At 38.0% G+C, this 16,139-nt stretch overlaps 1 pseudogene; it reads right to left on the reverse strand.

The window, feature by feature from the left end:
- Positions 1-862: 862 nt before the first annotated feature.
- LOC113195127 (olfactory receptor 5AK3-like) lies at positions 863-1,777 on the reverse strand (annotated as a pseudogene).
- Between the last annotated feature and the right edge of the window lie 14,362 nt (positions 1,778-16,139).

Genomic DNA, 16,139 nt, shown 5'->3' on the forward strand with positions numbered 1-16,139 from the left:
CAAAGCTCCATCCACATATTTATTCCATAAACTGTGTATGATAAAACTGAGAACATCAGACACTGAGGATTTGGGGGAATAGATCTTATCACTTGTGTCTCCTTGTTCCTTATTCCAGTCTTCACATTTAAAGTGACGGAAACATTCTTTAAAATTTCATTCTGTGGGTTGATTTGTGATAACAGTGTTTGATGTTAGTACAGGAAGCTGCCTCTCTTAATAAGCTTGCAAAGCTATGGCTGTGGTTTCCCTCTTCAACCCAGAAAAGGCCGGACCCAGCTGCTGGCTGCTACTTCCAACTCCTATGAGAGTGCTCTGTTTAGGTTTCTGAGCTTTTGTTTGGCCAAAAAAAAAAAAAAAAAAAAAAAAAAAAAAGCTCAACAAATGTATGAGTAAAACAAAAAGTATTTACTCAACAAATATTTATTGAGCAATGAATAATATGTTAAGGACATGCTGAATGTTGGGAATCCAGTATTGAGCAAGATGTCTTCATTATCTTTATGCGTCTGTATTGGTGTGGACATTCATTTCTCTGGGTGGCAGGATGAATCACACTGTCATTGTGGAGCCAACAAAGAAGGAAATTTAACCATTAGAAAGATGTTAACAGCATTTCCGGTGTAATTAGGCATCTCTCTATGCCTAGTCCTTCTCTATGCTTGATCTGGCTTTAAACTAGTTCAGTATCAGTACTTCCTGGGAGGCGTTTTTTTTTAGTTCCTACTCTGATTCCCACATTTGAAGACTGCTTTCTTGAATGAAAATGTATTGGTTTAAGATGTGAACATGTCTTCCTATCTTAGAAACGTTAAACTGTGGTAGAACATCTCCACTGGATGCTCTCACGTACTGAACACGTTCACCTCCTGTTTCTCAGGCTGTAGATCAGGGGGTTCAACATGGGAATGACCATGCCATAAAATACAGAGGCCACTTTCATATTCTCCTGGGCATTCTCAGAATGAGGCTGTAAGTACATGTAAGCAAGGGTGCCATAGAAAATGGTGACTGCTGTCAGGTGGGAGGCACAGGTGGAGAAGGTCTTCCTCCCTGCACCTGGAGCTACCAAGCTCCATTCACATATTTATTCCATAAACGATATATTACAAAGCTGAGAACATCAAGACAGCGAGGAATTGAGGGAATGGATCTTCTCACTTGTGTCCAGTCTTCACATTTCAAGTGACAGAAACATTCTTTAAAATTTCATTCTGTGGGTTGATTTGTGATAACGGTGTTTGATGTTGGTACAGGCAGTTGCTTCTCCCAATAAGCTTGGCAAAGCTATGGCTGTGGTAGAAGATGTAGAAGACATCTTTGGGATGGTGGTCATGATGTAAATGTAGAAGATGATGATCAACACAGTGAACATCGAGTTAAATCCCACAAACACCACAAGTAGCATGATACTGATATCAGTGTGGCAGCATGAAGAGTGAGATTTGGGGGACATTACAGAAAATCACTGATGCTGTTGGACTTATAGAAGGACATTGAAACAGTAAGTCCTGTGTGGACAGAGGCATTTATTGAACCAATGAGAATCTAACTGTGAATTGACTGAGGACTGTTCAAGACAGAATTATGGGACAGCAAAGTGGCTTACAGATGGTTATCTAAGGGTCAACTGCCTTGGCTGGTAACTGACACTGGTTGCCCACTTTGCAAGAACCAATTGCATTACCCATCCTCTTAATGATAAGGACTTGTTTTCTATGATGAAGTTTTTCAGCATCTTGGGATCTGGGATCGATAGCAGTTGTGCAACAGACATCACCAAAGCCAAATGTTGCAAGAAAAGTACATGGATATTTGGAGTCTGGAATCTGTCCTAATGAGCAAGGGTTATTCCAGTATTCCCCACCATGGATGTCACGTAGATCATGAGAAATGATGAATAGGACACTCTGAAACTCATCATGTTGGACACCAAATCCCAGAAGGTAGAATTCAGTCACTTCAGTGCTATGTCTTTATGTCATGGCTGCTAAAAACTCTAGAGAGAACCAGGCAAAGAGGGAAAAGAAAAGAGGAAAATCTTTGTGACATTTTACAGCGAATGATTCTTCCATTTCACATCACTTTGATTTGGACTTTTCTGACAAACACTCACGAGGGAATTTAGTACTTTCCAAATAATTCTTTCAATATTTTTCACATAATCAGTATAATTCAGCCATTTATTCATTTAAAAATGAAGACCACTGCGTATAATGCTGACTTTTTATGTCGGATTCTAAGAAACATAGATTAATGTACTTTTCAACTATTTTAAACAGGCGTCTCTACTTGGATGAGACAGTAAACAAATATGATTTTGTACCTTCTCAGCAGCCAACAGTTTTTCTCAGCCATTTATCATTTTAGTCATAGCTCTGGTTCAAGCTCTTGACATTAATAGAATTAGAGTGAGAAAAATTTTCTGAGCTATGTTCATGGACAATACACCTTTCATCTTTTTTTTTAAAAATCTATCCTTTCAGACAAACAACATGATTTTTAGTAGAAATATAACTAAAATATTGCATGGAAATATTGAAATAAAACACTTATTATGAATCTGAAACTTGAATTTAAATGTGCATCCTGTATTTTCAACTGTTAAGTGTGGTGACTGTACTCATGTGGCTTATTGCTGTTTACTGTATGCTGGGCTCCTACGTGCTTGTGTGAAGTGGAATCTGTGTCTCAACGGATTTCATGTTCCTCTAGTTTGATGGCCTGGGATTGTGTGCTTGTACCATTGTCTTTTTGTAACTCCCATCAGAAAAGTTCTCCTTGCAAACTAGGCAATCTTCTCATTTTATATCTATATGAAAAGGATGTTTGAATTTTCCATGGAATTCTTTCTTTTCAATTATGGTGTAGCTTAAGGAAAAGACAGGTGCTAACAATTTGACTAATACATAATGATAGCTTATTTTAACTCGTAAGTATTTTTGCATTTTCTATCTAAGTTTTTTTTTCTAAGTTTGGTGCTTTGATGCACATATGCCTGATTTTTCATGTGGTGTAGAGTGCCCTTAAACACCCTGTTATTGTCTTTATGGTAACACCCTGATTATTGTGGGATAATGGACCTTGGTATGGCAGGAATTGACTTGGTATCCTTAACACCTGTGTGTACATATATCTTTTTTCTGGAACAATTGCATACACTTTTATTCACATTTGCTTGTGTGTGCAAATGATACAATATTCTGGCCAAAGGAACATGGGTAAAAGCTATCTTTAGGCCTGAATCATCTCTTCTCTCCCATTCCTATGCAAATAAAACCAAATGACTTTGTGCTCCCTTTCTTCCTCACATATTAGCTGGATGTTGACACTCAGGGACACTATGCAAATCCTGTGGTAGGGTGGCCAGATACAATACCAGATGCCAAGTTAAAATTTGAATTTCAGATAAACAACATAATTTTTAGTACCATTAAAACAATTACTGCATAGCCAGAACTCAATTTTAACTAACTGTGCATCCTGTATTTCCATCTGTTAAGCCTGGTGACTGTGTTTGTGTGGCTCATGGTGGTTTACTCTATGCTAATTTCCTGTGTGTGAAGCAGAGTCCCTGTCTTAAAGCATTTTGTGTTCCTGTAGTAGAACACAAGGGAGTAGGCGATTTATACAGAGAAGGAAGTTTGGGGACCTCATGGTCTGGAGCCTGGGCATTTTGAGATGGAGGAGCTACACCAGGTGTGGACTTTCTTACTGTGCCATTCCATGGTAGAAGGTGGAGGGCAGGAAAGAAGGAGAGCAAGAGAGGGCCCAACTGGTTTTTGTGACAAACCACTCTTATTGTAACTAAGCCTCTTCCACAATAACATCATGAATTTTCTCATGAAAGCAGATCAGGCCCCAATTACCTGTTATTAGGCCTCACCTCCAACCCTGTGGTGTTGGCAATTCCGTTCCAGTATGAGAACTTTGGAGACACATTCATCCTGCAGAAGTCTCCCTGTTAGCAACATGCTTCTGCCTCTGGATTTTATGTGATGGAGAATTTCTATCATTTTATGTCACTGAAACTTAGGGATTTTTTTTTTTAAAACTACATATAGTCTTACTTTAAATCATTAATCTTTCAGTGACACAGTACAAAGAATTTTTTTTATTAAAAGGTATAAATGAATGCAGACGTAGCAACAGTTTAAATTTCTATCTGAAAGTAGATTGGCAAGTGATTGCTCATTTATCAGACCCCAGAAAATAAAATACTGAGGCAGAAATAGAGAAAGCATAGAATCAACTAGGTTTATACTACAGAGTCCTCCAAATGCTGATATCAACAGGTATACTCTGAGAGCGTTGAAGGGAGTGTTAAAAGAATGAGGGTCGATTGAGAGCCTTCTAAGAAGCAAGTTATAGGTTATAACTTTTGGTTACAACGTTTAGGTCAGTAGCTTACCTCTCTGATACCTGAAGAAGAAAAAAGAAAGAGAAAAAAGTCCCTTGGATGAAGTCAAATCTACAAGGAAGAAGGACCATCTTTGAAATGTACAAGCCACCCCCCAAACAAGATATCAATGCATTTTATGTTATTATATGTTATCTTCTATATATTTAGTAAACTTACTTTCATGGTAGAAAGTGAGAAGGTCATTATTGAAGCATGTGCATGTTAGTTAAAATTAGGTATTATCTTAAGTTGGAATGGTACCATGACTAAAAGTGCGGTTGAATTTCTCCCTAGAATTTTATACATCTTTATTCATGGAAAATGTTGTATAATAAAAGAACCATTGCAGAGGGGGAGAAAGACACATCCCTAGTTCATCAGTAGACTGCTGCTTCTTCACTCATACCGAAGCAGAGCTCCATCTTCAGGGACAAGATTGGCACTGAAGCTAGTGGTTGATATCAGCTTCTCTGGTTCTTTCAAATATCTGCAGAGGCAAGCACGGTGGGATAACTCAACTGACGGAACAGGACACTCTCGTCTCAAATTCAACTTTTAGGGAGGCCTGAGAACAGTAAGTTCTAATGAGCTCCTTCCTCAGGCAAATGTGTTGGAAAGCAGGTGAAGAATCCATCCATCCAGCAGGGACAATAATTCTCAGAAGCTGGGGTAGGTCAGGTGTCTATGGAAACTGCAGTCTTGATTGGGTGAGGATATTTACTTTATCCATTTTACTGTAATCATTTTGATTTCAACGAAGGTGATGTCACATTATGGAGACCCTTTTCAAGCCTGAGGACTAACGCCCTGCCCATCACCCCACAACAGAATGTGTACACTGGGATGAATTGACTCGATGTGAACTATTTTGTTTTTGCATGATGGAGGCATTTCCTAGTCAAAAACAAATGCTGCAAAGAAAGTAGCCCACTACCAGAATATTTTAAATATGCTTAGCATGCACTTGGTCTCCATGCTTCTGAACTTTCATCATATTCTCCTACGTGCAGTAGAAAGGAGACAGGCAGCCCTGTGTTTGAATTCCGGTCTTGCCAGTTAATAGAGGCTACGGATGTCGCCCCCCTCTGCCTTACTTCCTTCCTCTGTAAAATGGGAGTTATGGCACTCACTTTGAAGTTCATTATGTGCCTGCAACAATGTTTGTCCAAAATGATTTAAGAAGTAGGTTTAAATAAATCACAGTAGGTTAACATTGTGGATCAACACACAGCCCCCCAAATGAGATAAATATATGCCTTTATGGAAAGGTGCCCGTGTCATATGGTCAGAAGAGAAAGCAAGGCCTAGAATGATGGTTAGGGTGTGGGCCCTTCTAATAACCAAGCTCTCTCTCTCTCTCCAACTCTTTTGTTCTCATTCCCTTTATTTATTTGTGGGTAAACTTGAGAAATGATACACACTCACTCTTTGATCATTATTATCTGTAGATGTGTTTTGGGTTGAGAGAGAACCTTGCTTTTTAGATCTTTGTAAACTTTGTTTTTTTGACTTTCACTGTTGAATTTGGAATTCATGACTCCTATTGCTTTAAAAACAAAGATCATTTATTTTTTAATTTATGTTGTCCTTGATACTATAACACTTGAATGTGATTTTTTTGTTTTCTCTTTGTTTCTTTCCCTTTTGTTTTTTTCTTTTATTTTTCATGCTTTTCTGTGGGCTGCTTGAACATACTTTAGAATTATGGTATGATTTATCAAGTGTTTACACGGGTAGCTCTATGTGTACAGCTACATATTTATTGTCATATTTTACTGTTAAGTGGCATAGAGACCTTACTTTCTTTTATATCCCTGACTCCCATTATTATTATTACTATTATTATTATATTTAGTTCTGGGAATTCAACCCAGGGGCACTTCACCACTGAGCTACACCGCCAGCACTTTATTATTTTTAAGTTTTGAGACAGAGTCCCACTAAACTGCTGAGGGTCTCATCTGATCGCTCAAACTTACAAATCCTTCTTTCTCAGCATCCTGAGTTGCTGGGATTACAGGTGTGGGAGTACCACTGCACCTGGCCAATTTTTAATATGATCATGTTAAATATTTTCCCCAGGTACATTGAGAACCATATCAGAGAGTGCTGAATTTTTCAACAACACTCCAGATTAATTTAGGAAATTCAAGAGGAGGATGTTTCCATGCTCTCTCATCTTTTCTGATATTCCAAGATTGCTTCTCTGATGACAATTCAGAGGAGAAGTTTGGCAGAATGGATAGAGAAACACTGTGTTATTATACGCTGTGAACAGAGAGTCACTTCAAATACCATGATATATGTAGGTCAAAAGTAAAAGGAAGGAAATGAAAAGCCTTACAAACATTGATCAAAAGATTGAAAGGGTGGCTATGTCAAATGTCAGATAAAGTAGACTTCACAGCAAAGAAATTTAGCAGGAACAGACAGAAGGAGATGTTATACTATGGTACACTTATTGATCCACCAATAAGAAATAGCAGTTCTAAATGTTCAGGCACTAAACGAGAGAGCAAAAACTGAAAAGAGTGAAGAGTAGAAAAGATAATCCACAATTATTATTGGGGAATTTGATAGAACCTCTAGACAAAGATCAGCAAAGAGAGACCTCACTTTCAACTGATAGGATTTTCATAACATTTGCAGGACATTCCACGTAACGTGAGCAGAATACACATTTTTTCAAGCATGTACCAATTTTTTATTGAGACAGACCACATCTGACCACATCAAAATTTGGTATTTAATTTAAAATATTTGAAACCATATAATATGTGTGCTCTGAACATGATGAAATTGAGCCAGAGACCAATAGTAGGAAGAGAAAAGAGATTTCTCTTGTTATGGTTTAGATATTAGATGTCTCCCAGAAGCTCACGTGCGAGACAATGCAAGAACCTTCAGAGGTGAAATGATTTCGTTATGAGAGCCCTTAACTCAATCAGTGAATTAATTCCCTAATTGGGATTAACTGAGTGGTAACTGAAGGCAGGTAGAGTGTGGCTGGAGGAGGAGGTGGGTCACTGGGAGGTTGCCTTTGGTGTAGATACTTGGCGAGCTGAGCTTAGGCTCTCTCTGCTTCTTGATCATCCCATGAGCTGCTTTCCTCGCCGTGATGCGCTGACTCACCTTGAGCCCCAAGGAATGAAGCTGGCTGTCGATGGACTGAGACCTCTGAAACTCTTTCTCCTCTGAAATTGTTATTGTCAAGTCTTTTAGTCACGGCAGTGAAAAAGCCAACTAAGACATTTCTATAAAGTGGAAAAAGAAATAACTCATTTCTAAATAAAACATGGGTCAATGAGGAAATCTCCAGGGAAATGAGAAGTATTGAACTGAATGAAAGCAAGATTGCCATACACCAAAATTTATGGGATATAGCTAAAATAGTGCCGAGAGGGAAAAGTACATCCTGGAAGCTTAAGGTAGAAAAGAGAAGAAATCTCAACTCTGTTGTCAAAGCTTTCAGCCCAAGAAACTAGGAAGAGAACAAAGTAAACATAACACAAGCAGAGGAATAGAAAAATAAAGCTGAGAGTAGGAACAGATGACATGGAGCAGAGAAAAACCACAGGGGAAAAAATTCAATGAAAAATTAGGTGGTTTTGTTGAAGAGATCATTAAAATTGATGATGTTCTAGTAGATCTGATAAAGAAAAAAAGAGAGAAAAAGCACAAATATCAAAAAGAAAAAGAAAAAAGAAAAGAACCCAATAAAGGAATACTATGAACAACCCACACACATAGATTTGAACAGCTCAAAAGAGAAGGATGAACTCACTGAAAAGTAAAAGCTTGACTAACTCAATATGAAATCAATAATCAACCATTAAGAACATTGAATGTATAGTTTTAAAATGTTCCCATCAAAATCCCCTAAGGAATTCACCAAAACTTAAGGGAGAATTAAACTCTAGGTAGAAAGAGCACTTCCCAACTTAATCTGATATGAGAGCTACTCTCAGGTAGGAGATAGGGCATGGGGTTCTGGACTCTATATAGGGTCCCTCCGCCCCAACCAACACACTCTCTGGAAATCCTTCCTGTGAAGGGAAACTGGGCCATCTTGTGGTTAAAGGGAGGAAGCTAGATGAGCACAAGAGGAATTCAAGACTCTGAAGGACAAGTCCCTGATCCTGGGCATGGGCAAGAGCCCAAGGGACTGACCTGAAGTTAATTTGTTGCTAGTTTAGCAATATCATTAGCCTTGTATCTTGGTCCCCCCTCTCCAACCCCGCATTTTCCTAGACGATGGTGGGGAAGAAACTTATGCATGGACAGTAGACAAGAAATTATGTCAAATTCAGCTGTCAATCAAAGTGCCACCAACCCCAGATCCACCCAGGAGAGAATGGGAGAACTAACACAGACCAGTGAAAGTGAGCTCCACTGTGTAGACAGGGCTTTAAGCTACTTCGCAGCTCAGCCTACTCTGCTGTCCTGGGTGTTTTCTTTCATTTTAATAAACCTTTGCCTTGCTTGCCAACCTCTGGCATCTTGCTCAATTCTTTGTTCAAGACACCAAGAACCTGGACCTGGGACCCCCTGGTTGGTCCTGCCTGTGAGCTGGTAACACTCTGATAATAATACCAGATAAAGACAGTATAAAAAAACTAAACTACTGTCCAGTATCTTTTATCAACATAGAAGCAAGATTCTTTCCTAAAATATCAGCAATTCAGAATACACACACAATTATGTATATCACCAGGTGTGCATTACCATCGTGTTGAAAGCTTGGTTCAGTAAAAGAAAATCTGGATCAGGTAAGTTTAGGAAAAAAAATTCAACACCTATTCATGATTTTTAAAAAGGCTCAATGTTGGAGGAGTCACAATATCTGATTTCAAAATATGCTACAGAGACATAGTTTAAAAAGGAGCATAGTTCTGTCAGAAACACAAACATGTAGACCAATGAAATAGAATCGAGGACACAGAAAGAAGCCTGCACAACTACAGCTACTGTCATCTAGTTATCGAGAAAGGCAGTAAAAGCACCTGTTGGAGAAAAGACAAATGGTGCTGGGAAAACTGGCTATCCATAGGTAGAAGAATTAAACTAGATCCCTCTCTCCCTGTAAAAAAGTCAATTCCAAATGGACATCAAAGACCTACCTATAAGACCAGAAGTTTTGAAACTGCCAGAAGAAAACAGGGAGAACACTTCCAGATATATGCACCAAAAAAAAAAAAAACTTCTTCCTGAATAGACTCCAGTAGCTCAGAAAATGATAGCAAGAATTGACAAATAGATGATATCAAATTAAAAAGCTTCTGCACAGTAAAGGCAATAATTAACAGAGTGAATAGTCAGCCTACAGAATGGAGAAATGACATTTCTGTCATTTCTCTGACAGCTACTCTTCCAACAATGAATGAATATCCTAAATGTATAAAGCACTAAAAAACCTAACACCAAAACCAAATGCAAATACAAACAAACAAAAACAAAACCAAAAAACAACAAAAAACCCCAAAACAAGCATGCAATATATGAGAAATGAACTAAACAGACTCTTCTTTAAAGAAGAAGTACAAATAGGTAATAATTATATGAAAAAATGTTCAACATCGTTAGTCACCAGGGAAATGCAAATTAAAAATACATTGAAATTCCATCTCAGCTCAGCCCAGTCAGAATGGAAATTATCAAAGAGAACAAACAGCAACAAATGCTGGTGAGAACGGGAGGAAAAAAGAACCCTTAGACCTTGTTGTTGGGAATGCAAATTAGCATAGCTAATGTGGAAATCAGCGTGGGGATCCCTCAAAAAACTAAAAACAGAACTGCTGTTATGATCCAGCAATACCACTCCTTGGTATATATAAATGCACACCCATGTTTATCATGACAAACTTCACAATAAGCAATTTACAGATTGCAAAAGGGAAATGTGGCATATATATATATATATATATATATATATATATATATATATATATACACAATGGTGTTTTACTCAACCATAAAAAAGAATGAAATTATGTCATTTGCAGGAAAACAGATGGAACTGGTTATCACAATGTTGAACAAAATGAGTCAGACACGTAGGAAAAAAAAGCATCATGTATCTTCTTTCTAAGGTGGAAGCTAGAGGGGAAAACCAAAACAAAACAGGAAGACAAGGGACACCATCAAAGTAGAAATAGAACATGAAGGTAGAGGAAGAGGACCAGGAGGAGGGAACATGGGTTTGTATTCCAGAATGAAACTGGCCAAATTGTTTCTATGTATGTGTGAATATGCCACAATGAAATCCATCCTTCTGTAGTAATTAATGTGCACAAATAAAAATCACAATAAAGTTCTGATCACAGGAATCAATGCTTCTTCCACCGTATAGGCCAAGATTCCTCAGGCCTCTACCATTATCATATGCAAAGCTGCCTCCATTTTCGATATTCAGAACAGCAGTACCTAACCTTCAGTCCCAGTATCTGCCTTAGTCAGTTTCAGCTTCTATAACAAATAACAAATAGTCTGCGTGGCTCATAAATAATGGACATTTATTTCCCACCAGTCTGGAGGCTGGAATTCTGAGGTGAGGGTAGCTGCTTGACCAGGTTCTGGGGAGGGCCCTGTTTTGGGCTGCAGTCTGCCAAATTCTCATGGTCTCTCCATAGAGCAGGGAGCAGAGAGGGAAAGAAATGGGTCCTGTGACACTTATAAGGGCACAGATGCCATTCATTAGCTCCAACCTTCTGACCTCTTCAAACTACGACTGCCTCTCAAACCTTTTAATACCATCACCTTGGTGGGTAGGACTTCAACATTCTGTCTAGAGTGCCAGAGTTTTATGAGATAGTCTAGTGAATTATCAAATCTGAGGGGGATTGTGGAAGCCTCCAAATTTGTAGCCTGTAGGTCTAAAAGAAATGTGGCCATGGGGACCCCAAAACTTTGGGATGCGTCTGAACTAATATCAGTTCCCTGGGAACTGTTCTCTCCTACTGTGCAGTCCACTGAACTTTTTTTTGAAGGTGGTCATCTCGGGAAACAGAGAACAGCAGCAAGAAGAGTGAGATACAGATGCAGCAAATGCAGGAATGAGTGAGGAAAAAAAGGAAGAAAAGAAGAAAAAGAAACCCCAATGAGAAAAACACATAGAAAAAGTTGTTCTCTCTAGAGAGAAAGCTTACATTTTAGTCAGTAAAAATAACAGTGAACATTGTTTATCCAATTCCATCTCAAGGCCTGGAACCTCCTATTCTCAAGAGAGTGAGCCCTGATCCCTGAGGCCCCAGCTGTCACCTCCCTGGTGGGGAACCCCTCAGAGAGACCTTGGTGGGCAATCAGCTGTGCCAGCTGCAGAAACAGAATCTGGAGGCAACGGTGATGTAAAGAAAAGGCAAATTTCACTTTCAACATCCGCTGTGCACCACTGTGGTAGGTGCAGCTAATGGTGGAGCCAAGGGTCAGAGCCCACGTTACAGGAGTCACTTCATCCCTGGTGATAGGATGGGAACAGAGTGAGGAAGCTGCATTGGGCTGAGAGTTGCCTAGGAGGGATGTGAATGATTGAATGAAAGGAAGAACAGGAGATGCACTCCGTGTCCTTTGCTTGGGATTTTGAGACCAACGGATGAGAAGCTGAGGTCGATGTAACAAGGTTACAACGAACATCATTCTCTTCTAACTAGTTCCATATTCCTCATTTTACAGAGGAAGAACTGAGGCTGAAGACAGATGCATTCTTGGTCTCTGAGGTGGTGGAACCAGAATTCCAACCTAGGTCAGTCTATTTATTTCCAATGCACAACTTAAAAGAAGCTTCAGAAGCACAGCGATGTAAAAGAGGGTGAACTGTTCAAAAACACTCAAGTGATTGACTATCCTTTCCATAGCATTCCTTTGATTATCAAATACCCTCATCAAGATGGACCAAAGAATTTCACATTGAGTAAAACCTTCCATAAGAGGCAGATCTCTGTGTGTATGCCCCTTGTTTCTATAGCTCTTGAAAAATGCCCCTGGCAATGGCATATCCTTCTGTTTGAATTCAGAATGATCAGATTGTTTCATTGTTACAGAATTATTCCACTCTGTTATTTCTCCAGATACTCAGAGCACCAGATAAGCCCACATCAGTGACAGGCTTAGCTGGCTCTATTCCCATCACTAGAGGCACATCCACATCTACCCCCAATCACTCCATATGTGGAGCCAGCACAGCTCTTCTTGGCCTTACTGACCTCTGAGCGAGGCTGACTTCTGCCTCTTGTCTTCATTACTCAGGGTTCCATAGGAGAGATTCATCCATGTAGTGGCACCGTCTCCTGAATTTTCACTAGGTATGTAGTAACGATGACTATTGTTTCTATGACAGACAATGCTGACAAGAACATTCTTAAGTGTATGTACATATTTGTATATATGTATATTTATAAATACACACATGTATTTGTGTATTACCATGTTTATGTGATCATTAATCTTTCTAGAACATGTACCTATCCTGGAAATTCTGAGCCATAGAGATGCAGGTTCAATTTTACTAGTATTTCTAAATTGTCTTCAACATTACTGTACTCATTTACTTTCTGAAAAGACAAATATGATTTACTGTGGGATCTCATTGTGTCCAAAGCTTGGCAATTTAAATCGATGAGTATGAAATTATAATTCAATTCAGTATTCTTAGGCAGTTGACTGATTACTATAGTGAGCTGGGAGTCTCTTCACATTTCCTTTATTTACTTTTTTTGGGGGAAGAGGATTGAGCCCAAGGAGCTGTATCACTGGATGATATCCCCAGAACTTTTTATTTATTTATTTTTCAAGCTTTGAGACAGGGTCTCCCTAATTTGTCCAGACTGTCTTCCAACTTGAAACCCTTCTAGCTAAGCCTCCTGGGTTGCTGGGTTTACAGGTTCCTACTACTAGCATGGTATCTTTTCATATCTCTATTGAACATTTAGGTTTTCTTCTATAAATTTTTTTTTTGGCAGGAGTGAGGGTACAGAGGATTGAACTTAGGAGCACTCAACACTGAGCCACATCCACAGCCCTATTTTGTATTTTATTTAGAGGCAAAGTCTCACTGAGTTGCTTAGAGCCTTGCTTTTGCTGAGGCTGGCTTTGAACTTGTGATCTTCCTGCCTCATCCTCTGGAACTGCTGACTTTACAGTCATACACCACCATGCTCAGCTATAATTCTCTAATTCATGTCTTTTGTGAAATTTCCAATTAGATTTATTTATAGAAACTATTTATAAATACTAAATACTAATCTTTGACATGGATGAGTTGCAAACAAGTTTGCCAGATTAAATTTCCAGTGAACATCTAATACTTTCTGTTTTATAATATTGGCTTTAAATAGAGATGAGTTTTCAAGTTTTATCATTTGTACGTTTATGTCTTGTGTCAATATTTTTTTCTACATCGCTAGGTCATACATATTCAGCAATATTTTACTCTCAAAACTTTAAATTTTAAATCTGTAACCCTATTGGAAACAACTTTGGTGAAACATAAAGTAGGAACCTAATTTTTTATATATACAGATAAGCACCAAAGAATATTGCACTGTTTTCATTGATGTACACGTTCATGTTTTTATACATCAGGTTTCCATAGACAAATGAGTCTGTTTATGACTTTCTTTCCTCAGTTTCACTGGTCTATTAGTCTACCCTAAAGCCAGCTCCACAGAGTCCTTATAAATTTCTTTATAATAACTTCTGATATCTGGTAGGGCAAATTCTCTTCCACCTTATTTTCCTTTAAAATTCCACATAAAAATATCAGGATGAACACAAAAATTTCTCAAGTATTTGACTAGAATTCATAGAATCTATAGATCAGTTTTGGGGAAATGTGGTGTTTGTAGTACTGAATTCTTATCCATGAAAATGGTCTATGTCTTGGTCTTCTTCAAACTGTTAGACAAAGCTTTATTTCCTTAATAAGTATCATGACAAACTCTTTTGGATTTACACTTACATATATTATATTTATTGTCATCACATGTATTTTTTGAAATAGCTTCCCCCCATTTTTCTAGAAATTGTAATATCATTTTGCATATTAGCTCAATATCATGTGAATTTGCTGGTCTACAAATTGATCTGGCAACACTTTACAGTTTTTTCATGCAGAAAATTTCATCATCTCCAAATAATAATAGTCATAGATCTTCCTATAAATGTAGTGGCTTTCAATTCTTTTGTGTGTCTTTTCTTCTCCTGGTTAAAGACTCAAGAAAAACATTGAGTAGATTCGTCATAGTAGGCATCTGGTCCTATTCCTTCGTTTATGGCCAGTGCTTCTCAAGACTGACTAGCAATGAGGGTGTTTGGTACAACAGGGTGGGAGACCACACGTACCAAGGCAACATAGCTCCCCTCTAACTCTATTTTGCTATCATGAAAGTGTTTAATTTTATCATATTTTTTGGTATCTGCTGAGAGGATCATATGGCTTTCCCACATTAATGTGGTGGCATGGCAAATTAGATTTTCAATGTTAAAAATTCTTCCATCCTGGGATCAATGTCACTTGATCTTGATTGCTGGTGGAAAGTGCATTTTCCTTGCTTCTGATGTTTCTTTCCTGCAAGAGGGCTTCGATTTGTGAAATCAAGTCCTCCTTCTCTCCACTTTATGGGTTCTGTTTCTAGAAAGGTGAAATGGCCTGTTTGATTGGTGAATCTGAGAAGAACATCCTGGCATGTTCTGCTCTGCCCTTACCTGCTTGGAGCATCTGGCCTTCTAAAGCCCATGACCCTGCACCCTGAGGTGCTCCCCTGCAATGCTTCAGAGAAAAGACAAATAAATCACTGTTGCCAAGACTGAGTTGGTAAGTCTATCTACCTACTATGTTTATTGGGAGCAAGTAATTTGCTTAATAAATCCGAAGTTTTCCCCAGCTGCCTAAAGATGATATTAGAGTCTCTCTATATGCACTTTCTTTTATTTCTCAATTGGATTAAAAAACCTGAGAAGGGAAGAGAATAAATACCGAAGAGTCCTTTGTCCCCAGCAATCACTTATTTACTACATGACTGAATTTGGTGAGTTTTTTTAAAAGTTGTTTACATTTCCATTCACAATGAATGGGGTTGTAATTTTCCTTTAACTATTATATTACTTTTGTGTTGAGGCTATATTAGCATCATGAGTCAGAAAATGTTAGGACAATATTTGAGACAATATTATGCAATATGGGAGGTAATACATAAATGTTTGGTAGAAATTGCTTGCAACATAGATGAATTGAGTGTTTTTGTGTGTTATTTTTAAATAGCAAATTTAATACTTAAATTTTTATATATGTCTGACACATGCATACATGCAAGCTTGCACACAAACATTATCACTCTTACTACTATTAAAAAATAAAGAATGAGAAAACATAAAAGAACAAGTGTCAACTTATATTTATGGTACAAACTATCATGATTCAACAAACACCATGTACCAGCAACCAAATGTAAAAGGGAAAATAACTTGTATCACAGGATTTGACTCTCAGTAAAATGACTAAGAAACATGAATGGACCTCATTGCAGTTCTTCTTTAGAAACAAACCATGATTCAAAAATGAGAATTATTATGTAACATTGCTGTTTTCCTAATTTTTTTTAGGAAAACATTTTTTTAATTTAGCATTTAATGATTTCTGGCTCATAAAGGACAACATAGAAAATGTTAATTTAGACAGAATGTGAGAAAGAGCAGATGAGAGATTCAAAAGAAGGCTAGACAAAAGTATCTGCAAATCAACTCA

This window comes from Urocitellus parryii, chromosome 4, assembly GCF_045843805.1.
Source record: "Urocitellus parryii isolate mUroPar1 chromosome 4, mUroPar1.hap1, whole genome shotgun sequence".
In the NCBI taxonomy this organism is placed as follows: domain Eukaryota; kingdom Metazoa; phylum Chordata; class Mammalia; order Rodentia; family Sciuridae; genus Urocitellus; species Urocitellus parryii.